This window comes from Oncorhynchus kisutch, linkage group LG8 (assembly GCF_002021735.2).
Source record: "Oncorhynchus kisutch isolate 150728-3 linkage group LG8, Okis_V2, whole genome shotgun sequence".
NCBI lineage: Eukaryota > Metazoa > Chordata > Actinopteri > Salmoniformes > Salmonidae > Oncorhynchus > Oncorhynchus kisutch.
In genome coordinates, this window is record NC_034181.2 from 54,504,634 (window position 1) to 54,520,956 (window position 16,323).

At 43.4% G+C, this 16,323-nt stretch overlaps 1 protein-coding gene across 5 annotated transcripts in view; it reads left to right on the plus strand.

Annotated features, from left to right (window-relative positions):
* Positions 1–16,323, plus strand: part of LOC109895561 (LARGE xylosyl- and glucuronyltransferase 2) — a 149,221-nt gene that overhangs the window by 68,112 nt on the left and 64,786 nt on the right. Inside the window, exon 1 of one of the 5 annotated variants that reach the window (XM_031830569.1) lies at positions 7,718–7,979. The exons of the other annotated variants lie outside the window; for them this stretch is intronic. The gene's annotated coding sequence lies outside the window, so the exon portion shown is untranslated. Of the gene's footprint in view, positions 1–7,717; positions 7,980–16,323 lie in introns of those variants that run through there. 5 annotated transcript variants of the gene reach the window in all.

Consider the following 16,323-nt stretch of genomic DNA (forward strand, 5'->3'; position numbering starts at 1 on the left):
ATTCCAACTTAACAATGGATATATACCGTAAAAGAAGATAAATGATTTCGATACACATCTAAAAATGTGTGAATCAAACGTTTGAGAACAGTCATATTTTACACACACATGAACATAACCCATAAGCAATCATTTCTGATGAAAAAACACAAATGTGAAAAATTGGTTTTGGAAATAAACTCTTCATATTGAAAGAGGAAAAAAATTGTGAAGAGATTAACAGAGAGGAGATGTGATTCGTACAGGCTCAAAATGGAAGTCCCTCCTATCCCTGAAGTAAGCATCCTCATCCCTTCCTCACCATCCCTCTCTACACTTCTGCTGTCCTCATTGTCTCTCTTCCCCTCTTTCCATCTGTTACACCCTCCCCTCTCACCATCTCTAAACCTACCTCCACCCATTCTCCTCCCTCTCTCCTCTTCTCCCCTTCTAATGGCCCTTACCCCCTTCATCTTGTCCATCTTATCCACTCCTCCTCTCTTCTACCTCTCACCCACTACTCTTTCAGAGAGATAAATGCCTCTCATCTTCTGCTTTGGAAGGTAAGAAATGGAGCTTCAACTCCACTGGGGAAATAAGCTATACCCCATCCTTTATCACCCAGCCTCTCATCCCCCCCCCCCCCCCCCCCCCCCCCCCCCCCCCCATAAACAGTCCCTCTTTCTTCTCCCTTTTCCCATAAGGCCTACTGTCACACTTCCATCTCTCTTTCTCTTTCGCTCTCCCTCTCTATTCCTCTATTTTTCTCTCAGATGAGAAACCCACACAGTTTACTCTCTCATACATGGAGATGTTCTCTGATATTACATGTTCTTTATGTTCATGATCTCTGTTTCTAGCGATTCATTTATTTTCTTCGAGAGCCGTCCAGCTTTGGATGATTAACTACCAAGTTAAGTTAATGATGTTGTTGTTTTTTGAAGGCACTGAGTCACAGGTGACTACCTCGTGAAGCTGGTTAAGAGAATGCAAAAGAGTTTGCAAAGCTGTCATCAAGGCAAAGGCTGGCTATTTGAAGAATCTCAAGTATGAAATACATTTTGATTTGTTTAACACTTTTTTCATAGTTTTGGTGTCTTCACTATTATTTAAAACAGTAAAAATAAAGAAAAAACCCATGAATGAGTAGTTGTGCTTAAACTTTAGACTAGTAGTGTATATGTACACTGCCGTTCAAAAGTTTTGGGTCACTTAGAAATGTCCTTGTTTTTGAAAGAAAAGCACATTTTTTTTGTCCTTTTAAAATCAAATTGATCAGAAATACAGCGTAGACATTGTTATTGTAGTAAATGACTATTGTAGTTGGAAAAGGCCAGCATCCCTGAGACGCCTCTTCACTGTTAACGTTGAGACTGGTGTTTTGCGGGTACTGTTTAATGAAGCTACCAGTTGAGGACTTGTGAGGCGACTGTTTCTCAAACTAGACATTCTAATGTACTTGTCTTCTTGCTCAGTTGTGTACCGGGTCCTCCCACTCCTCTTTCTATTCTGGTTAGAGCCAATTTGCGCTGTTCTGTAAAGGGAATAGTACACAGCGTTGTACGAAATCTTCAGTTTCTTGGTAATTTCTCGCATGGAATAGCCTTCATTTCTCAGAACAAGAATAGACTGACGAGTTTCAGAAGAAAGGCCTTTGTTTCTGGCCATTTTGAGCTTGTAATCAAACCCACCAATGGTGACACTCCAGATACTCAACTAGTCTAAAGAAGGCAAGTTTTATTGCTTCTTTAGTCAGAACAACAGTTTTCAACTGTGCTAACATAATTGCAAAAGGGTTTTCTGATTATCAATCAGCCTTATAAAATGATAAACTTGGATTAGCTAACACAACGTGCCATTGGAACTCAGGAGTGATGGTTGCTGATAGTGGGCCTCTGTACACCTATGGAGATACATAAAAAACTGCAGTTTCCAGCTACAATAGCCATTTAGAAGATTAAGAATGTCTACACTCTATTTCTGATTCATTTGATGTTATTTTAATGGACAACATTGTTTGATTTTCTTTCAAAAACAAGGACATTTCTAAGTGACCCCAAACTTTTGAACGCTAGTATGCAATATAAACAGTACCAGTCAAAAGTTTGGACACACCTACTCATTCAAGAGTTTACCTTTATTTGGACTATTTTCCATATTGTAGAATAATAGTGAAGACTTAAACTATGAAATAACACATATGGAATCATATAGTAAGCAAAAAAGTGTCACACAAATAAACCACATATCGGCCATATACCAACCCCCCCCCCCATGCATTATTGCTTAATTATACAACGTTTGGGTCTAATCCTGATTGCTGATTGGTTAAAAGCACACTCCAGCGCACTCAACCTATTCCACAAATTACCACCGGATAAATATTTGACTTTAAAATATCTCTTTTAGACTAGCATTTAGTTTTCAACAGTGGAGATTTGTGTAAACCTTGCTGTCTCTCTCCGACATTTACAACATTGGTTCAATATTCAAATTTGAATTCGATCTCCAACTGTCGCATAGTAATGAACGTGTAGGGGTTGGGAGTCGGGATGAGAGAGAGAGAGGCAGGCAGCGTTTCTCAGCCAGTCGAAATCATGAATCAGCTGGCAGCAATATTATGGATATGTACAAAATAAATGCAGCTAGTATGTGCAGCTAGTATGTCGTCTTTCCAGCTTACGTTTGAAGATGTTGTGTTAGCTGTGTTGTTGGCTAGCTCCTCTGAACAGCAGTGTCCTGACGAGAGAGCACATTCTCTATGCCAGGCGAAATCGCGCCTCATTTGCTCATTGTTATGGATGTATCCAAATAAATGCCACTAGAAAATCGATTCAACAAATTCAGCTACTGTTGTTATTCTGTCTGCACTGATTGACAGGGATAAGACCATTGCCAGCCAATTTGGCAATGGCACATTTAGAATGAACGACTGAGTCGCGTCTCTGGCAACCGAACCGATAGAACAGCCAGCTTGGGTAGCAACCCTAGATTTGTGTCGGGACATGAAATAGAATGAATAAATTAATAAAAATAATGTATTTAATGAAAATATGTCAATCATTATTTGAATATGTTGGTAACCCGTTGTATGAAAGTGATAATGCCCTTGAAGCCGGTGTTTGGGGGATATATTGGCACGGATTTGCCGGCCTGAGACAAGACCGGTGCCAATGTATCCTATATACACCGGCTTCTCGGGCGTTATCACTTAATTAACCCTTAAGAGTCTACGCCCTGTCTAAGCCCAAAAATGCTTAAATAATTTGATGAAACATTGTTGGGGGCCTTACTACTATTAGCCCATACTATCGGATTGAATAACAGATTCACTACATGGACCAACAGATAGTCCCAAAAAACACGACAAGGAAGTTTGTTTGAGATAAATTTGAGATAAATAAGAAAGATCAGGAAACATTTGTTATTTTTTGGACATGTGTTCATCCCCTTATGTTTTGGCACTAAACCGTCTCCATATATACTGTACCTCAATTGTTTTTATTTTCAACGGATCCTGGGGGACCTTCAGATGAGTCTTGTGAGGCCTGTGGTCATCCTAGAGAAATCTCACCTTTTCACAGAGGAGTCTAATTTAGTGTGTAGCCCAAGCTGTTTGGACGTTACAGACAGAAGTTGGCAGATCGGCTGTGCCGACTTCAGACGAGTGCCAAGACGCATCGTGTTCGTAAGAGTCCCATAATAGTTTTGTAGGCTAAACCGTTCGGACGCTACAGATGATTTTGTTAGAAGACAGATTTTGCTTGCTTGCTGTGCGGTAGCAGAGAGAACAGTCTATGACTAGGGTGGCTGGAGTCTTTGGGAATTTTTAGGGCCGTCCTTTGACACTGCCTGGTATAGAGGTTCTAGATGGCAGGAAGCTTGATGTACTGGGCCGTACGCACTACCCTCTGTCATGCCTTGCAGTCGGAGGCCCAGCAGTTGCCAAACCAGGCAGTGATGCAACCAGTCAGGATGCTCTCGATGGTGCAGCTGTAGAACTTTTTGATGATTTGAGGACCCATGACACATCTTGTCAGTCCCCTGAGGGGGAATAGGCTTTGTCTTGCACTCTTCACAACTTTATCTGGTGTTTGGACCATGTTAGATTGTTGGGGATGTGGACACCAAGGAACTTGAAGCTCTCAACCTGTTCCACTATAGCCCCATCGATGAGAATGGGGGGCGTGCTCAGTCCTCCTTTTGCTGCAAGCCACAATCATCTCCTTTGTCTTGATCGCGTTGAGGGAGAGGTTGATATCCTGCACCACACGGCCAGGTCTCTGACCTCCTCCCTATAGTCTCATCGTTGTCGTGATCAGGCCTATCACTGTTGTGTCTTCGGCAAGCTTAATAATGGTGTTGGTTTCGTGCCTGGCCATGTAGTCATGGGTGAACAGGGAGTACAGGAGGGGACTGAGGACGCACCCCTGAGGTGGCCACTGTATTGAGGATCAGCGTGGTAATGTGTTGTTACCTATCCTTTCCACCTGGGGGCGGCCCATCATGATATCCAGGATCCAGTTGCAGAGGGAGGTGTTTAGTCCCAGGGTCCTTAGCTTAGTGATGAGCTTTGAGGTTACTACGATATATTCACCCTCTGAATGGCACACAATCCATCTCAATTGTCTCCAGGCTTAAAAATCCTCTCTCTTTCCCCTTAATCTTTACTGATTTGAAGTAGATTTAAGATTTAAGTGACATCAATAAGGGATCATAGCGTTCACCTTGATTCACCTGGTCAGTCTATGCCATGGAAAGAGCATGCTAGACCTAGAAGTACAGACAGCTCAACTAATGCTGCAGCAGTCAAGTGCAGTGGAGGCACGAATAAAAAGCAGAGACACGGACAGATGTACTGCCAGTTGTATGTTTTGGCTCTAAATTATAGTGTAATAGTAATTAACCCTTAGGATAGTAGTTAGGCTTTTATAAGGTATTATGAGCCAATGGTCATCTGTTAAGCATTTATTCTGTCATTATTCTTCTTTATCTGGTATATGAGTCTATTCATTCACGACTAGGATGTTGCTGGGCCAAGCATGATCCCCTGGTCTTCTGGTACCAGTGCTGTGGGAAAGGTCAGAGGTGAGTGCGGTGGAGGTAGGAAGTAACCAGAGAGAGACGGATGTACTGCCAGTTCCTTAATATGTTGGCTCTATGTGAAGTCGTGACAGACTGACAGTGACAGCAGAGAAGATACAGAGACAGACTGCACAGAAGGGAGGCAACAGAGGCACAGTTGTCGTAGTGAGTTGTGGTTTCTAAGTGTTGTATTTGTCTTAAACATGAGCTGGTTAAAAGAGGAGGAGGACTATGTTCCACCGGTCACTGGTACAGTACATTTTGAAAAACGCTGTACTAGTGTGCTGCCTATGTTATGTGTAAGTAACATGGGGGGGGGGGGGGGGCAGGTGCGTGCACAGTGACGTGGGCAGGTGTGGCTAAAATGCCAGGGCAAATTGTTGTGTGTGTGTGTGCACATCCGCGATTGAGTGTCTGTCTATATGCGTGTGTGTTTTGTAGCAGTTATCTGTCTTGCTCAGTGGTGCTGAGAGCCAACCCATTAGTTGTCTCCACGGGGGAGAAAGGCAGTGATCAGATCAGCCCAGTGTCTGCAACTCCTATGGAGAAGAGATTAGCTGTCTGGCAGTTTGTTTATCCTGCGTTTTGAACACAGTAGCAGTCTTCCCGGCCACGCCTCCTTTTGAAGGTAGAGCAGACAAGTTGCACTGAGAAACTGTGTTTCTCATAGGAAGCATGGAGGCGTTCCCGAATGTTCTTGGGAGGGCAAATACAGCCCCACCCCCCTCCTCACTATTTCCTACACACCAATTTATGTGGAACATACGTGGGAGCCAGGGAAACCTAAACCATGTCACCTCTCTTCTCTCTCTTCTCCTTCCCACACATTTTATGCTGGTGGGGAAACCCAACCCTGAACCCTGGCCACTCCCCCCCCCGTTCATGTCGGACCCCCTGTATGGGTGTGTGGTGGGGGGACTTTAGGTTTACTGGCCAAGGCCCAGCCAGACCTTTAACCTCATAATTAGGAGATAAGCAGAGGTGTTAACCTGCATTAGTCATCTGGTTTGACAGCCACCGGATCCTGAGCCAACATCCCTGGACACTGATCTAAGGTCAGTTCCTTGCTGCCTCTCCTCTAATGGTTAAGGTCAGGAATGGGGGAAGGTAAGCTGATCCTTGATTTATAACTGTGCCTATGGGTAACTTCTACCCAAAGCAACCAGAGGAGAAAGAGCACTGGAGACTAGAAGAAAGCAGTGAAACCAGTTCAACTGACCTAAAGGTCCATTAGCAACGTGAAACCTTAAAACTGGTGGCTGTAGAAGTACTGTATGAATCACTATCCGTTTCATCAGTGTGTTTTCTTTTTGTTATTGGTATAGAACGGCGAGCGCTGCTACCAGTTGTTTGTGTTGTTTCTACTGGAATCGGACTGTCTTGGTTTAGCTTGGAGGCTCAATGGGAAACTGGTGCTCTAGGGATGAGATTGAATTTCAGGATGTAACTTTTTTTTCTCTCTCACTCACACACACACACACACACACACACACTCACACTCACACTCACACACTCACACACACACACACACACACACACACACACACACACACACACACACACACACACACACACACACACACACACACACACACACACACACACACACACACACACACACACACACACACACACACAGTGCTGAGACTGTACTCTCTGCTCCTCAGCTCAGTTCAATCTCCCTTCAGACTTTCTCCAGTTATTACTGCCTCTGATAAGGGATCGATCATCACAGCTTAATTTAGATAGCAGGCCAGACGCAGGCTCCAACTAGCTCTCTGTTTAGCAAAAACAGCATTGTGTCTACTTTAATTAGAGAGCTGTACTCCCCTGTCGCATGAACTCACACACACACACACATGCACATACGTACGGAAGCGCACACACGTTCCCTACTTAAGTGATAATGCCAGAGAAGCCGGTTTTTGGAGGATATATTGGCACAGGTGTCAGGCCCGAGACGAAGTCGAGCTAATAATGCAGGATACTTAGTATATATCCATAAAAATGATGCCATCTGTCTACCTGTCTGTCTGTCTGTCTCATCCCAAAATGTTCATTGCTATGGAACAGCTGGAGATCGAATTTGAATATTGAAACAATGTTGCAAATGTCAGAGACAGACCGCGAGGTTTAAACAAATCTTTGCTGTTGACAACCAAACGCTAGTCTAAAAGAAATGGGAGATAATGTCTAGATGCTTTTTATAGCGGAGATCAAGTTTATAAATTGCGTGGCTGGGCTGATGAGATAGTGGATTGCTCAGTGAGATGGAACAGAGTAAATAGGCATTTCAACTTCATAGCTTTAGCTGGTGGTAACTTGTGGAATAAACACTGGCTGAAATGAGGTTTTAACCAATGAAATTCGGAATGTCTGAATGTAATTTAATTCAAACAATACATTCTAATTTGAATTATCCACACCCTACAGGAAGCAGAATAAAATGTGAATTGAAGGAATTCACACATCACACACACACACTGTTAATCATCGACTCTTTGGAATCAGGTTAGACAATGAGAGAGAGTCTTGCATTCCTGAACTCCAACCAACTCCTGTCTTTTGTCACAGAGGGTTAACCGTGTGCACGGTGAAACCACTCCCCCTTTCTCTTGTTCTCCTTCCAGCTTCTCTCACCCCTTTCTCTGAGAGAGAGACTTATTGAAAGCGTGGCTGTCCACAACAACGTGGACTTGCAGCTACACGCTTGGTAGACACTTGACACACAGAGAGGAAACGATTGGAGCGTACACAAACACGCCGGTCGAAAGAATGTGCAAAGGTCACAGCGGCTTTTCACTATCGACTGTGTGGGTCTGTGTTTGTCCACTCGGTGTGTATGCCGGCTTTGTTTTCACCGTCAGCTGTCAATGTTCTTGTCAGGCCTACAAGCACGTCTCACAGATGGAAAGGTGAGAGAGAGACAGAACGAACAAGAGTGTGTGTGTGAGAGAGGGACGGAAAGAGAGGTGTGTGTGTGTGTGTGTGTTCCTGTGTGAACAGGAGTGAGAGGTGAGCAGCACTCCTCTGTTCTCTCCTTCCGTTCCCCCTTGAGTGAATTGTAGCCCTTCTGTACCCTTCTTTTACTTCTGTCCCTCTCTTCCTACAGTATCTCTCTCTGTTGTCGTCTACCTACAGAATGTTTATGTCCTGCATCTCTACCTTTTTCTGATATCTTTTCTCGCAATTATTTTCCTTAAAAGGTACTATCTCCAAAAAGTTTTCCCCAGGAATTTGACCTTGGTGTGCTGTGTTTACTATCTTGGATGTCCTTCTCTACACTGTGTGTGTGTGTGTGTGTGTGTGTGTCTGTTATGTGTTCTGTCTTTGTTTTATGTTGTTACCTAGTCATCCAGAGTGAGCCGTCGGAGGTGACAGTATGTTAGAACAACAAAGTAGGGCAGATGGGACGAGGTAACTATCTCTGCAGTTGTTGTTATTTCTGCAGGCCATTAAAGGATACTCAACTTAATCTGTTGTAGCGTCACTCTCTACAGGGGGCTGAGGAGGACGTTGTGTGTGCCTGTGTGTACGCCTGAGCATGTTTGTGAGTATTAGTGTGTCGGCGTCCGTGCGTGTTTATGCATAAGCAGGTAAATTATTGATTGTAAACTGAGGTGAGATTAGTTAGTCTGTGATCTAGCGTAATCTTCAGCTTTAGTGTTTCTCAAATCAAATCAAATGTTTTTGGTCTCATACACATGGTTTGCAGATGTTAATGCGAGTGTAGCGAAAAGCTTGTGCTTCTAGTTCCAACAGTGCAGTAATATCTGACAAGTAATCTAAGAATTCCCAACAACTACCTAATACACACTAATCTAACAAGTAATCTAACAATTCCCCAACAACTACCTAATACACACAAATCTAAAGGGGTGAATGAGAATATGTACATATAAGTATATGGCTGAGCGGCATAGGCAAGATGCAGGAGATGGTATATACATGTGATATGAGTAATGTAAGATATGTAGACATTATTAAAGTGCCATTATTTAGAGTGGCATTGTTTAAAGTGACTAGTAATCCATTTATTAAAGTGTCCAGTGATTGGGTCTCAATGTAGGCAGCAGCCTCTCTGAGTTAGTGATTGCTGTTCAGCAGTCTGATGACCTTGAGATAGAAGCTATTTCTCAATCTCTCGGTCCCAGCTTTGACCTGTACTGACCTCGCCTTCTGGATGATAGCGGGGTGAACAGGCAGTTGCTCGGGTGGTTGTTGCCCATGATGATCTTTTTGGCCTTCCTGTGACATCGGGCGCTGTAGGTGTCATGGAGGGCAGATAGTTTGTCCCCGGTGATGCATTGTGAAGAACGCACCACCCTCTGGAGAGCCTTGCGGTTGAGGGTGGAGCAGTTGCCGTACCAGGCTGTGATACAGCCCGACAGGATGCTCTCGATTGTGCATCTGTTAAAGTTTGGCAGGGTTTTGGGTGACAAGCCAAATGTCTTCAGCCTCCTGAGGTTGAAGAGGTGCTGTTCCACCGTCTTCACCACACTGTCTGTGTGAGTGGACCATTTCAGTTTGTCTATGATGTGTACGCCCAGGAACAACACTTTCCACCTTCTCCACTGCTGTCTCTTTGATGTGGATGGGGGGTGCTCCCTCTGCTTTTTCCTGAAGTCCACAATCATCTCCTTTTGTTTTTTTGACGTTGAGTGAGAGCTTGTTTTCCTGACACCACACTCCGAGTGCCCTCACCTCCTCCCTGTAGGATGTCTCGTCATTGTTGGTGTTCAAGCCCACTACTGTGGTAGTGATTTAATTGGAAGCGTGCATGGCCACACTGTTGTGGGTGAACAGGGAGTACAGGAGAGGGCTGAGCGCACACCCTTGTGGGGCCACAGTGTTGAGGGTCAGCAAAGTGGAGATGTTGTTTCCTACCTTCACCATCTGGGGGCGGCCTGTCAGACTGTCCAGGACCCATTTGCACAGGGAGGGGTTGAGACCCAGGCCTCCGGCTTGATGATGAGCTTGGAAGGTACGATGGTGTTGAATGCTGAGCTGTAGTCAATGAACAGCATTCTTACATAAATATTATTTTTGTCCAGATGGGACAGGGCAGTGTGCAGTGCGATGGCGATTGCGTCATCTGTGGACCTGTTGGGGCGGTATGCAAACTGAAGTGGGTCTAGGGTGGCCGGTAAGGTGGCGGTGATATGATCCTTGATTAGCCTCTCAAAGCACTTCATGATGACATAAGTGAGTGCTACGGGGCGGTAGTCATTTAGTTCAGTTTTCTTTGCCTTCTTGGGTACAGCAACAATGGTAGCCATCTTGAAGCATATGGGGACAACAGACTGGGATAGGGAGCGATTAAATATGTCCGTAAACACACCAGTCAGCTGGTCTGCGCATGCTCTGAGAACGCGGCTAGGGATGTCGTCTGGGCCAGCAGCCTTGCGATGGTTAACATTTATAAAGATTTTACTCACGTCAACCACTGAGAAGGAAAGAGCGCAGTCTTTGTTAGCGAGCTGCGACGGTGGCACTGTATTATCCTCAAAGCGGGCAAAGAAGGTGTTTAGTTTGTCTGGAAGCGTTCTCCTTCCCCTGTGTCCCTGTGACAGCTGGGGTTTAGCTCAGCAAACAATCCTCCATATTGTAAACAAACATTATATGATTATGACATTTTTTTCACACTAGAATTTAATGATCTTAACCAGGATTTGCTTTTCTTTTTTACTATGGCTCTGATTGGTCACACACACTCTCTTGCTGTGTGGAGTGTGTGAGAGAGTCCTTGCATTCATGCGTGAAGATTAACAGATTTTCACACAGTTCAGAGAAACACCTTACACACTGCTGAATCACCTTTTTTTCCCATTAGGAGAAGATTTTCTTTACATTTTTCAAACCATATTCTGAAAGAATTTTTTTCTGTGCCTCTGTCGATGATAGATAAGGGATAGGTAAAGATAGGTCATGGATATTTGCCCAGAATCCTTTATTTTGCTTCTTGCTCTCATGTTTCTGCAGGCTGCAGAACATCTCGCTCTCCTTCTGGCCCTCAGTAACCTGAAAACCATTCCCACCTAGAATTCCTAGACTAGAGTACTCTTTTGATGTATCTCTGTCTCCCAGGAATGCTACCCTAGTCTGCCCTCAAGCATGTAATTCCCTCATTTTTATTTTTTACCTTTATTTAACTAGGCAAGTCAGTTAAGAACAAATTCTTATTTTCAATGACAGCCTAGGAATGGTGGGTTAACTGCCTGGGAATGGTGGGTTAAGATTTGTACCTTGTCAGCTCGGGGGTTTGAACTTGCAACCTTCCGGTTCCTAGTCCAATGCTCTAACCACTAGGCTACACTGCCGCCCCACATGCCATGTGTTTCTAGTACTACATGTGTTTTCTATTCACACTACCGTTCAAAAGTGTGGGGACACTTAGAAATGTCCTTGTGTTTGAAAGAAAAGCACATTTTTGTCCATTAAAATAACATCAAATTGGTCATTGTTAATATTGTAAATGACTATTGTAGCTGGAAATTGCTCATTTTTAATGGATCTACACAGACGTACAGAGGCACATTATCAGAAGCCATCACTCATGTGTTCCAATGGCACGTTGTGTTAGATAATGCAAGTTTATCATTTTAAAAGGCTGATTGATAATTAGAAAACCCTTTTGCCATTATGTTAGCACAGCTGAAAGCTGAAAGACATTTATTCTGAAACTCGTCAGTCTATTCTTGTTCTGAGAAATGAAGGCTATTCCATGCGAGAAATTGCCAAGAAACTGAAGATCTCGTACAAAGCTGTGTATTACTCCTTCACAGAACAGCGCAAACTGGCCCGAACCAGAATAGAAAGACGAGCGGGAGGCCCCAGTGCACAAATGAGCAAGAGGACAAGTACATTAGAGTGTCTGGTTTGAGAAACAGACACCTCACAAGTCCTCAACTGGTAGCTTCTTTAAATTATACCCGCAAAACACCAGTCTCAACGTCAACAGTGAAGAGGTGGCTCCGGGATGCTGGCCTCCTAGGCTGAGTTCCTCTGTCCAGTGTCTGTGTTCTTTTGCCCATCTTAATCTTTTATTTTCATTGGCCAGTCAATGGACACTGTGCTATCTATTGGCCAGATAACAGAGCCGAGTAGAGTTAACAACTTCACAGTCCCCCTAGAACTCTGTCAATCACCATATTCTTATCAGCAGACTCTGTAGCCTCTTTTTTTCGGATGACTGCCTTGCCTGGTTCACCAATTACTTTGCAGACAGAGTTCAGTGTGTCAAATCGGAGGGCATGCTGTCCGGTCCTCTGGCAGTCTCTATGGGGGTGCCACAGGGTTCAATCCTCGGGCCGACTCTTTTCTCATCAATGATGTTGCTCTTGCTGCGGGCGATTCCCTGATCCACCTCTACGCAGACGACACCATTCTATATACTTCCGGCCCGTCCTTGGACACTGTGCTATCTAACCTCCAAACGAGCTTCAATGCCATACAACACTCCTTCCGTGGCCTCCAACTGCTCTTAAACACTAGTAAAACCAAATGCATGCTTTTCAACCGTTCGCTGCCTGCACCCGCACGCCTGACCAGCATCACCACCCTGGATGGTTCCGACCTTGAATATGTGGACATCTATAAGTACCTAAGTGTCTGGCTAGACTGTAAACTCTCCTTCCAGACTCATATCAAACATCTCCAATCGAAAATCAAATCAATAGTCGGCTTTCTATTCCGCAACAAAGCCTCCTTCACTCACGCCGCCAAACTTACCCTAGTAAAACTGACTATCCTACCGATCCTCGACTTCGGCGATGTCATCTACAAAATTGCTTCCAACACTCTACTCAGCAAACTGGATGCAGTTTATCACAGTGCCATCCGTTTTGTCACTAAAGCACCTTATACCACCCACCACTGCGACTTGTATGCTCTAGTCGGCTGGCCCTCGCTACATATTCGTCGCCAGACCCACTGGCTCCAGGTCATCTACAAGTCCATGCTAGGTAAAGCTCTGCCTTATCTCAGTTCACTGGTCACAATGGCAACACCCATCCGTAGCACGCGCTCCAGCAGGTGCATCTCACTGATCATCCCTAAAGCCAACACCTCATTTGGCCGCCTTTCGTTCCAGTTCTCTGCTGCCTGTGACTGGAACGAATTGCAAAAATCGCTGAAGTTGGAGACTTTTATCTCCCTCACCAATTTCAAACATCTGCTATCTAAGCAGCTAACAGATCGCTGCAGCTGTACATAGTCTATCGGTAAATAGCCCACCCATTTTTACCTACCTCATCCCCATACTGTTTTTATTTATTTACTTTTCTGCTCTTTTGCACACCAATATCTCTACCTGTACATGACCATCTGATCATTTATCACTCCAGTGTTAATCTGCAAAATATTTATTATTCGCCTACCTCCTCATGCCTTTTGCACACAATGTATATAGACTCCCCTTTTTTTCTACTGTGTTATTGACTTGTTAATTGTTTACTCCATGTGTAACTCTGTGTTGTCTGTTCACACTGCTATGCTTTATCTTGGCCAGGTCGCAGTTGCAAATGAGAACTTGTTCTCAACTAGCCTACCTGGTTAAATAAAGGTGAAAAAATTATAAAAAATAAAACTATTCCACGATCCTAATGGCAAAGCTACTGCAGTTAACTTTAGAGCTCTCTCTGTCTTTCTGCCATTCTTTCTCACTCTCTTTCTCTATGTCAATCTTCCTTATACAGTGCCTTCGGAAAGTAATCAGACCGCTTGACCTTTTCCACATTTTGCTACGCTACAGCCTAATTCTAAAATTGATTAAATTGTTGTTTTTTCCTCCTCATCAATCTACACAAAATACCCCAGAATGATAAAGCAAAACAGGTTTTTATAAATTTTTGCAAATGTCTTAAAAATCTAAAACTGAAATATCACATTTACATAAGACCCTTTACTCAGTACTTTGTTGAAGCACCTTTGGCGGTGATTACAGCTAGAGGTCGACCGATTATGAATTTTCAACGCCGATACCGATACAGATTATTGGAGGACCCAAAAAAGCTGATGCCGATTAATCGGCCGATTTCTTTTATTTTTTTTATTTGTAGTAATGACAGTTACAACAATACTGAATGAACACTTATTTTAACTTAATATAATACATCAATAAAATCAATTTAGCCTCAAATAAATAATGAAACAAGTGTTGGAGAAGAAAGTAAAAGTGCAATATGTGCCATGTAAGAAAGCTAACGTTTAAGTTCCTTGCTCAGAACATGAGAACATATGAAAGCATATGAAAGCTGGTGGTTCCTTTTAACATGAGTCTTCAATATTCCCAGGTAAGAAGTTTTAGGTTGTAGTTATTAGAGGAATTGTAGGACTATTTCTCTCTATACCATTTGTATTTCATATACCTGTGACTATTGGATGTTCTTATAGGAACTTTAGTATTGCCAGTCTAACAGTATAGCTTCCGTCCCTCTCCTCGCCCCTACCTGGGCTCGTACCAGGAACACATCGACAACAGCCACCCTCGAAGCAGCGTTATCCATGCAGAGCAAGGGGAATAACTACTCCAAGTGACGTTTGAAATGCTATTAGCGCGCACCCCGCTAACTAGCTAGCCATTTCACATCGGTTACACCAGCCTAATCTCGGGAGTTCATTGGCTTGAAGTCATAAACAGCGCAATGCTTGAAGCACAGCAAAGAGCTGCTGGCAAAACGCACGAACGTGCTGTTTGAATTAATGCTTACGGGCCTGCTAGTGCCTACCATCGCTCAGTCAGATTGCTCTATCAAATCATAGACTTAATTATAATATAATAACACACAGAAATACGAGCCTTAGGTCATTAATAGGGTCGAATCCGGAAACTATCATCTCGAAAACAAGACGTTTATTCTTTCAGTGAAATACGGAACCGCGAATACGGACCATATCGATTACACACTAGATAAACTAGTAATATCATCAACCATGTGTAATTAACTAGTGATTATGAGTGATTGATTGTTTTTTATAAAATAAGTTTAATGCTAGCTAGCAACTTACCTTGGCTTACTGCATTCGTGTAACAGGCAGGCTCCTCGTGGAGTGCAATGAGAGGCAGGTGGTTAGAGCGTTGGACTAGTTAACTGTAAGGTTGCAAGATTGAATCCCCAAGCTGACAAGGTAAAAATCTGTCGTTCTGCCCCTGAACAAGGCAGTTAACCCACCGTTCCTAGGCCTTCATTGAAAATAATAATGTGTTCTTAACTGACTTGCCTAGTTAAATAAAGATTAAATAAAGGTGTAAAAAATATATATTTTTTAAATCGGCCAAATCAGGTGTAAAAAAATACAGATTTCCGATTGTTATGAAAAATTGAAATCGGCCCTAATTAATCGGTCGACCTCTAATTACAGCATAGAGTTGTTTTGGGTATGACGTTACAAGCTTGGCACACCTGTATTTGGGGAGTTTCTCCCATTCTTCTCTGCTGATCCTCTCAAGCTCTGTCAGGGTGGACGAGGAGAGTCGCTGCAAAGCTATTTTCAGGTCTTTCCAGAGATGTTTGATCGAGTTCAAGTCCCAGCTCTGGCTGGGGCGCTCAAGGACATTCAGAGACTTGTCCCGAAGCCACTCCTGCATTGTCTTGGCTGTGTGCTTACGGTCATTGTGCTGATGGAGTCTGAGGTCCTGAGCGCTCTGGAGCAGGTTTTCAACAAGGATGTCTCTGTACTTTCCTCCGTTCATCTTTCCCTGACTAGTCTCCCAGTTCCTCATACATATCAAAAAGAAATAACAAAGACAAATAGAAACAAATTTGTGTTGATTTGGCACTCAAGCATCAGTTCATTACCCATCCTCCGACACTGTCAACCAAGAGTCAAGACTAAACCAATTCACCGTGGTGGTGTGCAGACTGGTTTATTAATATTATTCTTAACCATTTCACACAAAATAAAACAGAAAAAAATAACAACAATTTGTCCGTGAAACTGTATATTCAAAGTATTATGAATGAATTGTGGTTCATTTGGTAGTGTGTCGTAGTGTGACCGAATTGACTAATTACATCCCCAGGTCGCTGCTGTAAATGAGAATGTGTTCTCAGTCAACTTACCTGGTCAGAAAAAAATAAAAATAAAACATTAGTACTGTACAAAGTTGGCGCACCTCTATTTGATAGATTCCCACCCGCTCCCCCGACCTCGGGCTTCCAGTGGGTTTCACGTTCTGACCATAGTTCTTTTGTGTTTTCTTTGTTTTAGTGTTGGTCAGGACGTGAGCTGAGTGGGCATTCTATGTTGTGTGTCTAG